Source organism: Sturnus vulgaris, chromosome Z (assembly GCF_052056855.1).
Source record: "Sturnus vulgaris isolate bStuVul1 chromosome Z, bStuVul1.hap1, whole genome shotgun sequence".
Taxonomy (NCBI): domain Eukaryota; kingdom Metazoa; phylum Chordata; class Aves; order Passeriformes; family Sturnidae; genus Sturnus; species Sturnus vulgaris.
Window position 1 is genome coordinate 242,427 of NC_142283.1, and position 14,295 is coordinate 256,721.

Here is a 14,295-nt window from a genome sequence, read left to right on the forward strand (position 1 = left end):
TTACCCCTCGAACAGACGCAGGTACCAGTAGGGTGAAGTCATGAAGACTTTTGGAGAGGTTACAGTTTGGTGGAAAACACACTGCACAGTCCTGCATTACTGACAGCCCTTAAACCATCAACAACTTCACACATAATTTAAAGGCAGGACGCAGGATAACAGTCACATTTTTGCCCACATCACTTTTACGGTGCCACCAGGGAAGCTGTCTGGTTCATGGTCTGTATACAGGAGAACACAGAGTAGAGTATATGTCCTGATGGTGACAGTCACAGTCAGCCTGGGTCAGCTCCAGCAGAATTCTCTGTCCAGTCACTACCCACCATTCTGTCCCCTCCTGTGCTGCCTGACAGTCCTGCTCTCCTCCACCCCATGCTGACTCTGAGCTCTGGCTGGACTCTCTGTGCAGCACTGGCCAGGCATCCCCGAAGCACCAGCACAGCCTGCACTGTGCAGGGTGGGGAATCCCTGGGTTGAGCTACCAGTGCAACACCCCCAGCAAGGCCCCGTCCAAGACATGCTCCTGACCCTCCAGTTCACCTTGTATTTCTCCAGCTTACTGGCAGGACTCAAACCTGGGTCCAAAACACATTTTCCTCCTTCTCCTCTTTGGCAGAGATTTTTTGCAGGAGTTGTAAGTGACTGACCATGGCTGAAAAGCCATGAGACAAGTTTGAAAAATAATTTGATTGGCAGTCTGAAAAGACTCTTGCAATACAAGGACTTGTTTCAATTTGCTTTTTGCAGATTCACAGTGGTTTCCTACTTTTCTTTCACCTGTCAGTGCTGAAAATATGTCTTTTATGCGCTGAAAATTGAGATCTGCAGTATTCCCAGGACTCCAGGAGGTGGAACTCCAAGAACAACAGTAAATATCAGATTGCTTCTCCAGACGGCAACATCGAACTAGACAGAGGGAGGAAATGTTTTAAAAATAGCATCTAGCTGCCAGATTAGTTCTGAGGAGCAGAACTCAGATGCATCCCTAACAGCAAGATTTCCATGAGTGCTGCAGTTGTTTACAGTCCAAGAAGGCTGCAGAGGAATAACATCACTTAGACCTCCTCTGGCAGATTCTGCATCAAGCTTTTTGATTGTAAGTATAGAGGTGATCTGAGAGAGGTGATCTGCACAAAAACAGCCTGTTGCTGTATACATCAGTTGTGCCCACAAGCACATGCTCGCCATCAGTAATACAAGTGATCTAGGTGGACAAGATTTTTCACAAAGGAGTATTGATTTAAGATCATCCTTCAGCAGATGGATTTTGCAGAAGATGCTGTCTGTCCAGAAAACCAGGCTTCTTTAAGGCAGAGTTCTCAGACCAGGGGAACAACACAGGGAAATTCCACTTTCAACCTCAGTTGCTAATGCTAAATTAAAGCAGAACTCTCCTTATACTCCTTATACAAACAGACATTTGATGTTAGCAGGTAGTGCTGGAAACTTCCTTCTCAATTTGAGATCAGCAATTTCAGTGACAACAACTTTATAAATGCCCTTCTTAGAGGAAGTCATGCAATTTTATTAAGGGTAGATGATACTTTTGGCTTTTGTAAAGTGCAAGGATCAGTTTTATTCCACATAGGAAGGGAAACAAGAACCTGAACCTGTGGTCTGAGTAGGAAGGCTAAGTGTGAAAACGTACAGATACAAGAAACCAGTGTATCTTTAAATCGTTTGTTTTTCCTTCCTTTTTTCCGTGGCTTATAGAATTAAAATTCTGGTTGGTAGCTGTATGGTAGCACAGGGACAGGGAGACCCTATCTCTGGAGCATGGAAATGCTGGCTTTAAATTTCAGGTTGAACTGTTTTTCACAATTTGGCATCAAAGTTCATGCCGTTTTGGGATAAAGGGGATAAAAAAGGGAGTGAAATTACACAAGACAGGCATGACCTGAAAACTGTTCTTGGTGATGCCAGTACAGTCTGTGCACTGTTTGTGCAAGAGAGTGGGAGTATAATGAGATCCCCTTGAGTTTGAAAACGGAGCAGCTGTCCCACCTTTCACCATTAGCACTTTTATTATGGACTCCAGCTCCAGATTTTTGGGAGTGAATACCTTGGAGAAGAGAAGGCTGGTGAAAGGAAATCCTGGGGCAGCAGCCTCAGCCAGGGACAGGCCCTGGGCCAGCAGAGGGCTGGGAAAGGTCTCCCACTCAGATGTGTGAAGTGTAGGAATAAAGGCACCATCGTGTTCTGTGCCATCCCAGCCATGCATCCATCCCAGCTGCCCTTCATCCAAGGGGCAGTGAGGCAGGGGATGAGCCTAAAGCCACCAAAGCACGAGGAAGAGGAGGGTATTTCTGAAAGCATGTGGGGCTCCTGAGGGGTTTGGTTTCAAGGTCAGCATTTGGCATATTGCTGGAAGCACAACATATGCTGCCAGCCAGAATGGGCTCCCAGCTCACACCAGTTGTACTTCCCTGCTTGCCAACATCACCACATGCTGTCCTGAGGGTGTGAGATGGGATCAGTCTCCAGGATGCACGTTCCAGTACAGTCAGGCTCTCCTGGGGTGAGGAATAATGCATGCAGTGTTTGTGCCAGGGAGGGATGTGGGCAGGAGTCACTCAGGACCGGCACCACTGAGATGGCTGACACTGCACAAAAGGAACCACCCAAGCCCCCCTCACTGCCATTGTCACCTGCTCTCCACATCCTGTGAGCAAAGGAATAGATTGTACTTTTGCACTGTGTCTCCTAAATTCAGACTAATTGCCAGTAAGTTATGGATTCCACTGTACACTGCATATGACACAGGAGTTTGTGAAGGTCTTCAGGATGTGTTTGGCTGTTAGACATTATATAAATAATACCATTAACATTCTACATTGTTTAACTAGAATGTCTTTGATAATTAAAATACTGTTGGAAGGCTTGAAACAATTTTAATTAAAAATAGGCTCTAGGGAGAGGTAAGAACATTTTTCATATAATCTGTGCATCCACATAGGGTTGTAGCCACATGTTTTATTGACAGTAGCACTACATGTATACCTACATATTCTGCAAAACAAGTAGCTCCCAATTCAATGGCATCTTTCCAGGAATTCAAGTGAAGAGCACAGATGTAACACTCTACTTAGTACAAAAAATGACATTCTTCCCAAACAAACATTTCATCCTTATCTCTGTAAGACTGTGCAGATGGGATAAGATGATGTTAGCCCACAATTTCCTGAACTGCTTCTGATGAGATGCATGGAGATGTGATGCACTGGGACCCACCACAGTGCCACAATGCACAGGGAGAGCCTGCACATGCTGCTCCTGCAGCACTAGGGCTCCAACACCTGTGGGAACAGCCACCCTACCTGAATCAAGTCCCTCCCAGGCATCCCACCCAGCTCAGAACACTGACTCAGTTTCCTGCAGAGCAGCCCCACCTCCAACCTGCAGCTGGAGGTCTTGTTGTGTTTGGGACAGGTCAGAACAACATCGTCCCTGGCTCCAAACTCACTGACAGGCATTTTCTTGGCAGGGAAAATGCAGTCCTTTCTAACTCCGAAATGCATGGGCACCTTCTATTCACACCTTGCCCAGAAAAACTGACCTGTGGTTTCACCACAAAAGCTGGATGTGCTGCTAAGGAAACTGGCCTGCCTTTGACATAATCTTGGTATCAAACACAAGCAAAGAGCTTCTGTGGCTAGCCGAAGTCTGAACAGCCTATGAAAAGTCCGAGAAGAGTTAGGCACAGAAGAGGTTTGTCTCTGAAAAGAGATACCACCCACAGTGGTATTTTGCTGACAAAAGACTGCCCAAGTGATGTGGATATCATCCAGAAAATATGGAACCACTGCATGGTTTTGGTTGCAAGGAGCCTTACATACCATCAAGTTCCAGGCAGCTGCCATAGGCAGGGACACCTTCCACAATTCAGATTGCTTAAAGTCCTCTCTCACCTGTCCTTGGACACTGCAACTAATACATCTTTGTTAATTAATAGCAAGTTATTTTCTGGGGACCTAAGCAAATAGCAAGATCAGTTTAAAGAATTTGATAAATGGAGATCTCATTTTTCTAATGCACTTCTATGGTTAGATTCTCATCCATGACATGCTTTCTGAAACAGCAGGAGTATTTGAAATTGCTAAATATGAGGAAACCAGAATTTCAGCGATCCTCATCACATAACTCACTTGATTTAAAATACTGTTTCTAAGACTACAGACAAAAATAAGAACAACAAAAGACACTATCTTCACCAAATACCAAAGTATATGTAAAAGACTTAAAGCCTAGTATGAAAACAAGACAAAATACAGAAATACCAGTAAAGAGCAGTTAAATATAGAAATGGTACAGCTCCACCTTTTTTGATTCTGATAAGGACAACAGCATAATTTCAGATGGTGACAAGGGGCAGTGGTTTTAAACTGAAAGAAGAGAGATTTAGATTAGATGTTAGGAAGAAATTATTTTCTGGCAGGGTGGGCAGGGCTGGCACAGGGTGCCCAGAGCAGCTGTGGCTGCCCCTGGATCCCTGGCAGTGCCCAAGGCCAGGCTGGACACTGGGACAGTGGAAGTGTCCCTGCCGTGGATGGGGTGGAGCAAGGTGGCCTTACAGGCCCGTTCCAACACAGAGTGTTTCATGATTCTATGATTCTATTTAAATACTGTATTACAGTGTGGGACAGACCTTGCCCTGGGGCAGTTCCATTTGAGAGTCTTAGTGAGGTTACAGCAGCTGACAACAAACAGGTGCCAACCACAAGCCCACCAGGATTAATATTTCCAATGCTATTAATAATAAAGGTGTACTATGTAGTGTGCACCTCCATGATAGATTCATCTGATCTGGTGCTCTTCTGAATATAAAAGGAATCTACTCTTTTCAGATTTTCAGATGGTTTTCTTTCTTTGAGCAATATGCAGGGTGAATCAATGAAATAAATACATAGCTAGTGCCACGAACAGCCTATATTCATAAAGGACATGAATTCTGCCTCTAATTTGTACTGTCCAACTTCATTACCTGTTATCATACCTAATTACTCCACCTTATAGGGAAATGCAGACTAATTAGGGAGGACGTTATTCACCACATTTAAAACATCATGAGGCAAATGAAATATTACCAGGAGGCAAAAAGGTGATTTGTTTTCTTGTAGCATGCCTGTAAATTAGTCCACAGAAGATAAAGACTCAGTTTAATTACCACATGGAAGGTTTTGTTTAAAACGTAAGCTGAATTTTCGTACCACCTTCTCAGGATTGTATACATTTGCCAGACAGCTGAATTGCTCAGAATGCTTTTCCCAGCAAAGCATTAGTTTCAGAACCACATATGTGGAGAGAGATCTTTGTATTTACACTATTCAAATTTTCTAAGCACTGTTATTTCTTTTTTCCAAAGGATAGTATCACTAAAAAGGATCTTTATATTTTGAAGTGTATATACCTGATCACTGTGCAAATATTTTCAAGAGAAATCACTATATTTCACAAAGGTGCGTATAAGTTTTATCATAGATCAAAGTGAGAAAGAAGGGGAAAAAAAAGATAAATCATCAGAGATCCAAAAATACTTTTCATTTGGAGAAGATATCAGGCCATTTCGGTGGCACTGATAGAGTCTCTGCTCTGTCTCCATTACCCACTGAAGGCAGCCGGAGTCAGGAGCTGACTACGCTAGATTATATTCCCTATAAGATGGTCACCAATATATATATATCTGATCTTCAACCTCTATTGATTGACCAATTTCACAAGCAAAGACTGGTGAAATGAAGCTGAAATGAACATCATGCTTTAACTCATTGAACCCATCAGGCCTGAGTTAATCTCACTGCCCACTGTCTCTGATAGAATTCAATTGATCAATCATGTTTCGGTGATAGTACCATTTCAGTGGCTTATTGCTTCTTCATTTCAAGCCTTGACCTGTTAGATATACTTGGACCAGCTCAGCTCCTTCTGGAGACAGACCCACATCTGCCAACAGCAGTCCATTGTCCTACTGCCAAGTGCAGGAAAGCTCAGGGGAGCACTGGAGAATGCTCTCACCTCTACGTTCTGTTTTTATAGGTATTCCACCAACTTTGCAGTCAGGATGGGTGTGGGGACAATCTGAATGGCCCAAGCCCACTGCCCTCTGGTCAGTGCTCAGACAAGCAGGGACAGTGCCAGTTTGGTGGCCATCTGGCTCCAGCCCTTATGTGCAGCAAAAGCAGTGCACACTTCCAGTGCAGGGCAGACTGTTCCCAGGACAATCCCAGCTGGACACTGCCTGCACACCTGCACACCCCAGAAGCACAGGGCTGGCCAGGGTTCACCATGCCTGTGGCTAGCACTGCATGGCAAGGGGGTCTTCAGTGATGTTTCATCTGCCATTTAAATGCATACCCAGCCAGAGTGGATCCCATTTTTCACTAGCCTGGCCTCCCTCCTGCCCTTTGCTCCTGCAGAGTCCTGTGCACTGCTGGAGACAAAGGCCGTTTGGATTCCACTGCACCTTGCTCCCAGCTGCCCTTATCCAGTCAGCAGTAACTGGAGGATCCCTGGCTCTTCCCAGGCTGCCTTCCCCCCATGCACGGTCTTGCAGACCAGGCTGCATCTCTGGAGCTCTGTGAGGTGAGCCCTGGCCACACCACACTCCTTCCAGCAGCTCCCATCTGCACTGCAGAGCAAGCCCAGCCAGTGCCTGTACATCCAGCACCAGATCTGCACTGGCCCTGGGGCATGGAAGAAGCAGGACAAAAGGAGCTGTGCCCTGTCAGTGGCCTGTCAGTGCTGCTCTCTTGAAACGTTCAGCAGCACAGCGATTAGCACTTCTATAACCAGCCAGACACCTCTGGTCCTTCACTGATGAGTGATGGAGCTCTTCTCCACCATGAGAACATTTGTCTCTTTTCTGTAAGGCAGCTGGAGGTCCTCCCCGTGTACAAGCCAGAGTAAGGCTGTATACCCACAAGATGTAGGTCCTGGAGCTGTGCCAGTGCACCCTTGAGATGCCACCCCACAGCATTGCTGCAAATCTGCACAACAAAGCTGCTTATGAGACTCACCAGCAAAGCGGGGTTTATTTATTGACTAGATTTCCCATGCGGTTACAGCTGTCTTCCTCCTACAGTTATTTTAATCCCAACGTAGCCATATATGGAAAAGTTTTTATATATCTCCTAGGAAAAACTCTGCCATCCCACATTCAACAAAGATATGGTGGGACCTCGCACCTCAGCAGCCCTAATGCTTGTGAATCTGACAGCATATACATCTGAGCAAACATTTGTGCAAATAGTGCCACTGAGTGGAGCTGGATTGCTTGTGCACCTGCCCAGACTTCCATCAGCATGGACTTTGCTCGTGCCTCAAGCCTTGCACATGCAGGACACAGCCCTGCACCCTGCACAGTCTGCACCTGGGGGCAAACAATGCCCCGGGGCTGGGGGACTTCCCACAGGTCAGAGCATCTGACAGCAGCCCTGGACTTGTTTTGCTGCCCAGCGAGGGCTGCAGTGGTGGAGGAGAGCAGTGGACTGTCCCCTGCAATGCTCTAGGACTCCAGCACAGCTGGCTATGCAGATGTGCCCACCCCAGTGGGGCTCCAGGCACACAGTAGTCACCAGTCCTGTGGGGCAGCATGTGCTGGTGTCCTAAGCATCCCTAGGCCGGTAGCTGAGCCTCCATGCAGCATCCTCTGGGAACCACAGGGATGCCCGTGGGCACCAGCCCCGCCATGTGGCACAGTCCACCTGAGAACAGTGGCTGCAGGGACTGATAAAACCACTGCAAGTTTTATGACTGCTCTTCTGCCACAGTTTTATATTTAAACAACAGCAAAAATTACACCAGCCACATCCCCGTGCACAATGAGGAATTCAGAAGTGTGGTTCTAGACGAGGATTTAGAGATGAGGGTTGAAAGGAAGAGGCTGGGAAGAATAGAGCAGGCAGCCCAAGCCTGGCACAGAGGGTGAGAACATGCATCCCACCATGGCTCCTGGGCCACAGCAGACTGTGGGCACCTGGAAAAGCCTCCAGGTTCAGGGCACCCCTTGGCCAGCTGCAGTGTGGTGTAGAAATACGCTTGTATTTCTGTGATTTCTGCAGTAACTAAGGTGAGCTGTAACTCCAGTAATTATACACAAGATGTCATGACAGGCCCCTTAAAAATGATTGTGTGAAACTGATTCTTTTCCTAATCCATTTTTGTAAGTTGTGTTCATCTTTAGAGACATGCACTTTGTATCATGTACTCTCAGCTCAAAGGGCATTTTTAAGAGGCCGTTGAAAGCTTATTGAAGTAATTTTAACAGAGTTTATACCTACTTCCATGCCATGTCATAGCATATCTTTTCATCACTTCTTTCAAAAAAATAATTTCTATGTATGCCTGGGTGACAAGGACTAATGCAGGTTGCAGATGAAACTGCTCTGTGTAGGTTTGGAAATGCAAAAATGGCCTCTGGTTTCAAACAAACGAGAGAGGATTTACAGCTCTGAAAAATACTGGGGGACAGAAAATTGACAGCAAAGGAGAAGTGGTGGTAGGACAGGCAGCCCAATGGGGTCTGCACAAACAGTGACCAGCTCTGGACCATGAGCTCTGCTGCATCCCAGCGAGATCTGCCTCGAGTGGGAAGCCTTAAAGCAAGGCAAAGCTCCTAAGAAATGCAGAGGACTCCCAAACAGCAATTCTGCTCCTCCTAAAATGCTAATTTGTAGCAAAACATTGAAGCAGTACCACCAAGATATGATGAGGTTGGAATTACTAAAAGCAAAGGAGAGAAAAAGCTCATGGAGGCTGCAGCTTGCTCTACCAGCAGTGCTGCTCTGCATTCTCTCAAAAAAGGAAGGTGTCTGTCCACATTTCCTGTGCAATTATCCACAAACATCTCTAGTAAAGACTTCTTAATACCTGCATACTTTTCTTGTGCATAAATGAGATATCACCTGATTTTTCAACATCACAAACAGTGGTCTCAAGCCTTCAAGTGTTGACACAAAGAAGGAACCAATATCACAGATGAAGCCACTAAAATGGCTTGCAGCCATAATGCAATACACAGGAATAAAACACCATTATAAAATGTAATATACATCTACAGATTTTTACAAGTAACACCAAGTGCAAGTGTAATGATATTTTTATATATTTTATCCGCACGCATTAGTTGGGAGAAATTATGCTTAAAATATCCTCCACAGCTGTGTAATGTGATTTTAACACTTAAATTTCTGTGTACTTCTTACACCTAGGGGCCACATCTATCCTTTGGCTTCATTTCTTCTCAGCCTGAACACAGACACACTCTGCCACGGTGACCACAAGCTGGGGAGTGCCCGAGCACCACCATGCAGTTTGCTGCCTGTGGCATGGTGTGGCAGCTCCCAAAGTCAGGGAGGTCACCAGCAGTGCCCAAGGGATTGGGGAATGGAAGGCACCCCCAGCTGCACCCACCCTGTGCTGGGCAGCCTCTGGCATGCTTCAGTCTCAGCACCCACCTCCAGCAGGGAGGGCACCACCCCAGTCTCACCACTACAATTTGGGAGGTCTTGTCAGCTGGCACAGGAGATGCTGTGAATTAATGGGGTGTGCAGAGCAAAATTTGGTGGGATGAGCAGTGGACACTGTCTCTCTCAATGTCTTTGAGGCTTCTGGCATGGTTTCCCACCACCTCCTCCAGAAGAAACTGATAGGAAAGAGCAGTGGGTTAACAGTACAGTGCAGTACAGTAGCCTTCTGTAATTGAGCAAAGGCAAATGCAAAGTCTGGCAGTTGGGAAAACATAATCCAGGAGTGTATCACAGCTGGGATCAGCCTGGCTGGGGAGCAGGTCTGCTGAGGGGACCTGAGGGTGCTGGTGGACACCAAACTCAGTGAGAATGACCAGCAGGACACTGGGCTGCATCAGCCAAGCGAGACAGCAAAGACAGAGAAGGCATTGCCACACTGTGCTCAGTGCCTGGAATGCTGTCCTCAGTTTTGGACACCACTGTGCCAAGCAGATGTGGACAGGCTGGAGAGGCCAGAGAAGGGCCAAGATGAGGAACCAAAAGGGGGACAGCTGCCATACGAGCAAAGGCTGAGTGAGCTGAGTTTGTTCAGACTTAAGAAGAAAAGGCTTAGTGGAGACCTTATTGTCATATTCCAGTAATAAAAATGTGCCTGAAAAGAAGATGAAGACTCCTTTTTTTACAAGGAGTCACATGGAAAAGATACGGGATAATGGGTACAAGAGAGTCCTAGGGAGATTCCAGTCAGATACACAGAGAAAATTAATTACAATGAGAACAAGCAGCCACTAGAATAACCTCTTCAGGGAAGAGCTGGATTCCTCAGTGTTGGACATTTCTAGGATTTGGCTGGCCAGGGTATTGGACTGTCTTGTCCAGGCCATGCTTTTGCCAATACAGGTTGTACCAGGCAGTGCTTGAGGCCCCTTCCAGCCTGGTGTTCTAGGATTCTATATGGAAAAGGCAGATGGTGACCCAACAAAAATGTTGTGCCTCTGTGTATGCTTATATTTTATGGTTCTGCCATAAATGTTCTGACACACTGGACACTGAACAAAATTAAACAGCCAAGATTTTACTTTTAAGGAAAAACAGTGTAGCTCTTTTCTAATTGCTGTAATTAATTACTGTCATCTAAACATTAATTATTTATCGTGCAGTAAACTTAGCAATCTACAGTACAACTCCCCTGATGCTCTGCTTATCACATAGAGGCCCTTATTAAGCACGTGTGGGTGAATCTCCCTGCATGTATTTGTGTTATTGCAAAACCTGATTTCAGTGACAGCTGGAGGAGATCACTTTTTGGGCTGCATCACAGAAATTCTTGCAAAGATCTCTTGAGCTGGAGAGCCTGTTCCTGCAGCTTCTGTTGAGACAAAGACTCCAGGAACATCCTCACCACACCAGCAGGTGAGGCTGACCCCATGTCTGTGCCAATTTTTCTAATCTCACTTATTTCCATTCCATCTAATGAGATAACTGCTCCAGAAAAAAGCAAAATAATTAAATAAATATATATATGCATATTTTACTTATTCAATTTTCTGTATATATAAATGTATAGCGGGGAGGGAAGAGAGACAGAGAGGAAGAGATGGCAAGATCTTGGCAAATAAGTTTAGAAGACCACTGTATCCAATGTTTCCTCTTTGCTCCCAATAGCCAGATGCTGTAAACCAAGGGTTTCCCTGGTTCAGGGTGGTGGTCTGGGAGTGAATGCCTGGTGTGGCAGACAAATTCTTACCTCTCTGTGTTTGCTTGGTGCTGCAGAAACTAAGGGCAGGGATGTGACTGTCACTGCGCTGCTAAGCTGTAGTGATTGGGAAATTTTGAAGACTTTTCCTTCTATGGAAAAGCTGTTATAGACTGGAACTGAATCTTGTTTGCAAGCAGAGATCATTTCTGAAGAACTGTGTGAGACAAAGCCCTACTGGGGAAAATACTGAACGTGTGGATAGACCCCATCCTGAGACTTTAAAATTAAATTTATTTTAGTTTTCCAGTTTAAAGTCATTTCTGTGCTAAAATAGAAATTAATCAGCTTATATGAAATCATAGAATCACAAATTCAATTACTTTGGAAAAGTCTTTAAAGATTGTCAAGATCAGCTGTTTACCCAGCTCTGCCAAGACCATCACTAATCCATACTCCTAAGCAGCATGTCTACAGATATTTTAAATCCCACTAGGCATGGTGACTGCACCACTATCCTGGATAGCCTGTTTCAATGTTTGCCACAGTGAAGAATTTTTTCCTAATAGCCAATCTAAACCATTCACAGCTGAAGGCTGTGTCCTCTCACCCTGTAACAGAATCCCAGGCTGGTTTGGGTTGGAAGGGACCTTAAAGGTCATTTCATTCCACCTTCCACTGTCCCAGGCTGCTCCAAACCCCAATATCCAGCCTGGCCAGCCCTGCCCACCCTCCCAGGGAACAATTCCTAATTCCCAATATCCCGTCCAGCCCTGTCCTCTGTGAGGTCTGCAGACATCACCCCTTGTGCTATTATCTATCATCTATCTATCTATCTATCTATCTATCTATCTATCTATCTATCTATCTATCCATCTATCTATCCATCTATCCATCCTACACTTAGAAGTATTTGAATGTAAATAAGCCATCACTCCTCACAACTAACCAAGCCTGGCTGGGCACCAGTCTCTCCTCACCCACCAAGTACTCCTGTTATTTATGTAAAAGATAACAATTTTTCCTTTAAAAGGGTTTACAGGATCTTTAGGACAGGTCCATTATCATTTTTCACAATTTCACTTCTCTATCTCTTTTTTACTTTATTCCCTTTAGAAAGGAAGGAAACACACTGAAGATGCATGCCGCCTGAAATGTTTCTTCCTTGCATACACACAGGTGTGCATACTTAAACATTTCCATGTAGTTATATGTTCTTCACAGAACCATGCAGAACCACGTCCACTTCCCCACACTCCAGCCAAAGGCAGAGACAGCAAGACAAAACTACTCAGGATTCACAAAAATTACTGGATTGCACTACTCTACTTTTCGGTAAAATCTCTGAAAGAGACCTCGTTTCAGAAAGAAAGAAAAAGAAAAAAAGAAAACTTGTACCATGTGCCTCTGCTGCTGCTGCAAAAGCAGGGGCTTGGACAGGGAGGCTGGCAACTTCCCCAGCAGGAGCTGAGGGGTCCCTCCACTATCACCCCTGCCCATTTTCCTCTCCCTGGAGGAACTGTGGGAAGCAATGACCGAGGCTCTGCCCTGTTACCGGGACTGGGATTAACTGGGAGCAGGCTGCTGGCACCCTACACCTGCATCATTCCCCAGGTGCCCACCTGTACCAGCCAAGCCCCTCGAGCACTGTGCAGTCCCATCTGCTGCCGTGCCCTGCACCTGACTCTGTGCCCCGGGGCTAGCCACCAGCTCCAACACCTTCCTTGGCCACTGGAATGTGGGCACCAGTTGTTACCATAACACACTCAATTGTTCTCAGCAGTGCTCCAGCAAATAAAGCCATTAATTACAGCCTTTCCCTCAGCCGCCGTTGGCTGGAGCAGCAATCAATGTGCAACCCCTCATTGCCTGCTCTGGGGGAGCAGAGACAGATGCCATAAAAATGATGCTGAGCCCGCCGGCGGCTGCGCCCGGGAGCGGCCACCACGCTGCTCCGACACGCGATACCAGATTTATTTGGGCTGCTGCAGCCGTGGGGGAAGGCAGCCCATTAGGCGATTATTTTTATCTTATAACGTCAATTTACTTATACTGATTGGCTTCCTGCCGCCAAATATCAATTAAATTGCAAATGCCTGCTGAAGCTTATTTTATGTCTCTTTCCCCTCATTTTCTTTTCTTTATTTCTTTTTCTTCCTTCCTTTCTTCCTTCCCTTCTTTCTCCCTCTCTCTCTCTCTCTCTCATTCTCTTTCTCTTTCCCCTTCTTTTTCTTAGAGGGAGGGAGGGAAGGAGATCGCTATGTTCGAACATAATTTAGTTTATTCCCCTTTCCATATCTCAAAGGAAAATCTATATCTCCCCCTGGAAGGCCATTTGCCCTCTGTTATTGGGAGCTGAGGTATCACAGCAGTGGGCAATTTGTTTCAACCGACTATCGCCAGCCCATCAGGAATCCTCAGGACCTCTGCCATCTCAGTGCAATTGTATCTGGTATTTCCATTTATGGTTTGTTTTTAACAGCTGCCAGTACCCACCAGATGAATGGGTTTCGGATGTCACGGAGTGTGCCCAGCCCTTCCTGCCACAGCCACCTCCTGTCCCAAGATGCTCATCATCTTGATGATGCAGATTCCTGCTTGCCCCACTGGCAGAGACCCTTGCTAGCCCAGGCTGCTGCACCCTGGCAGTTGTGTCCCAGGAGGCGACAGACACTGTAAGCTGTTCCCCTGACAAAGACTGCACGGGTGGGCTTGGCCCATGGTGAGCGCTGGGAGCAGGAACCTGTCCAGTGGCTGCAGGTGGGCTCACCTTACTTTGTCCTGGGGGTGGGGGCTGCACCTGTGCACAACCACTACCCAGGCAGCACCTGGTCTGCTCGGACCTGGGGAAAGTCTGCCCAAGGCATGGGACCTACAGAGTGTGTTGGACATCACGCCCTCACTGCTGTGACCTTGCAGAACCCATGGAGGGCTCTGGCACAGGACCCAGAGCATCACACTTCAGAAGCAAACACACACCCCCTCACAGTACCCTCGAGCACCTCTGCCCATGCTGCAGGGGGAGAGAAAGGGAATGGGACCACATTTCACTAGTGGGGCTGGAGGGCTTGAGGTGAGCAGCAGTGATAAACCAAACATCTCTGGCAGCCAGGACTGACAGCAGCACTGAGAATC

General features: G+C 46.3%; 1 protein-coding gene across 1 annotated transcript in view; it reads right to left on the reverse strand.

The window, feature by feature from the left end:
• The window catches only part of PAX5 (paired box 5), a 129,692-nt gene that overhangs the window by 81,489 nt on the left and 33,908 nt on the right, over positions 1-14,295 (reverse strand). The gene's annotated exons all lie outside the window — the stretch shown is intronic.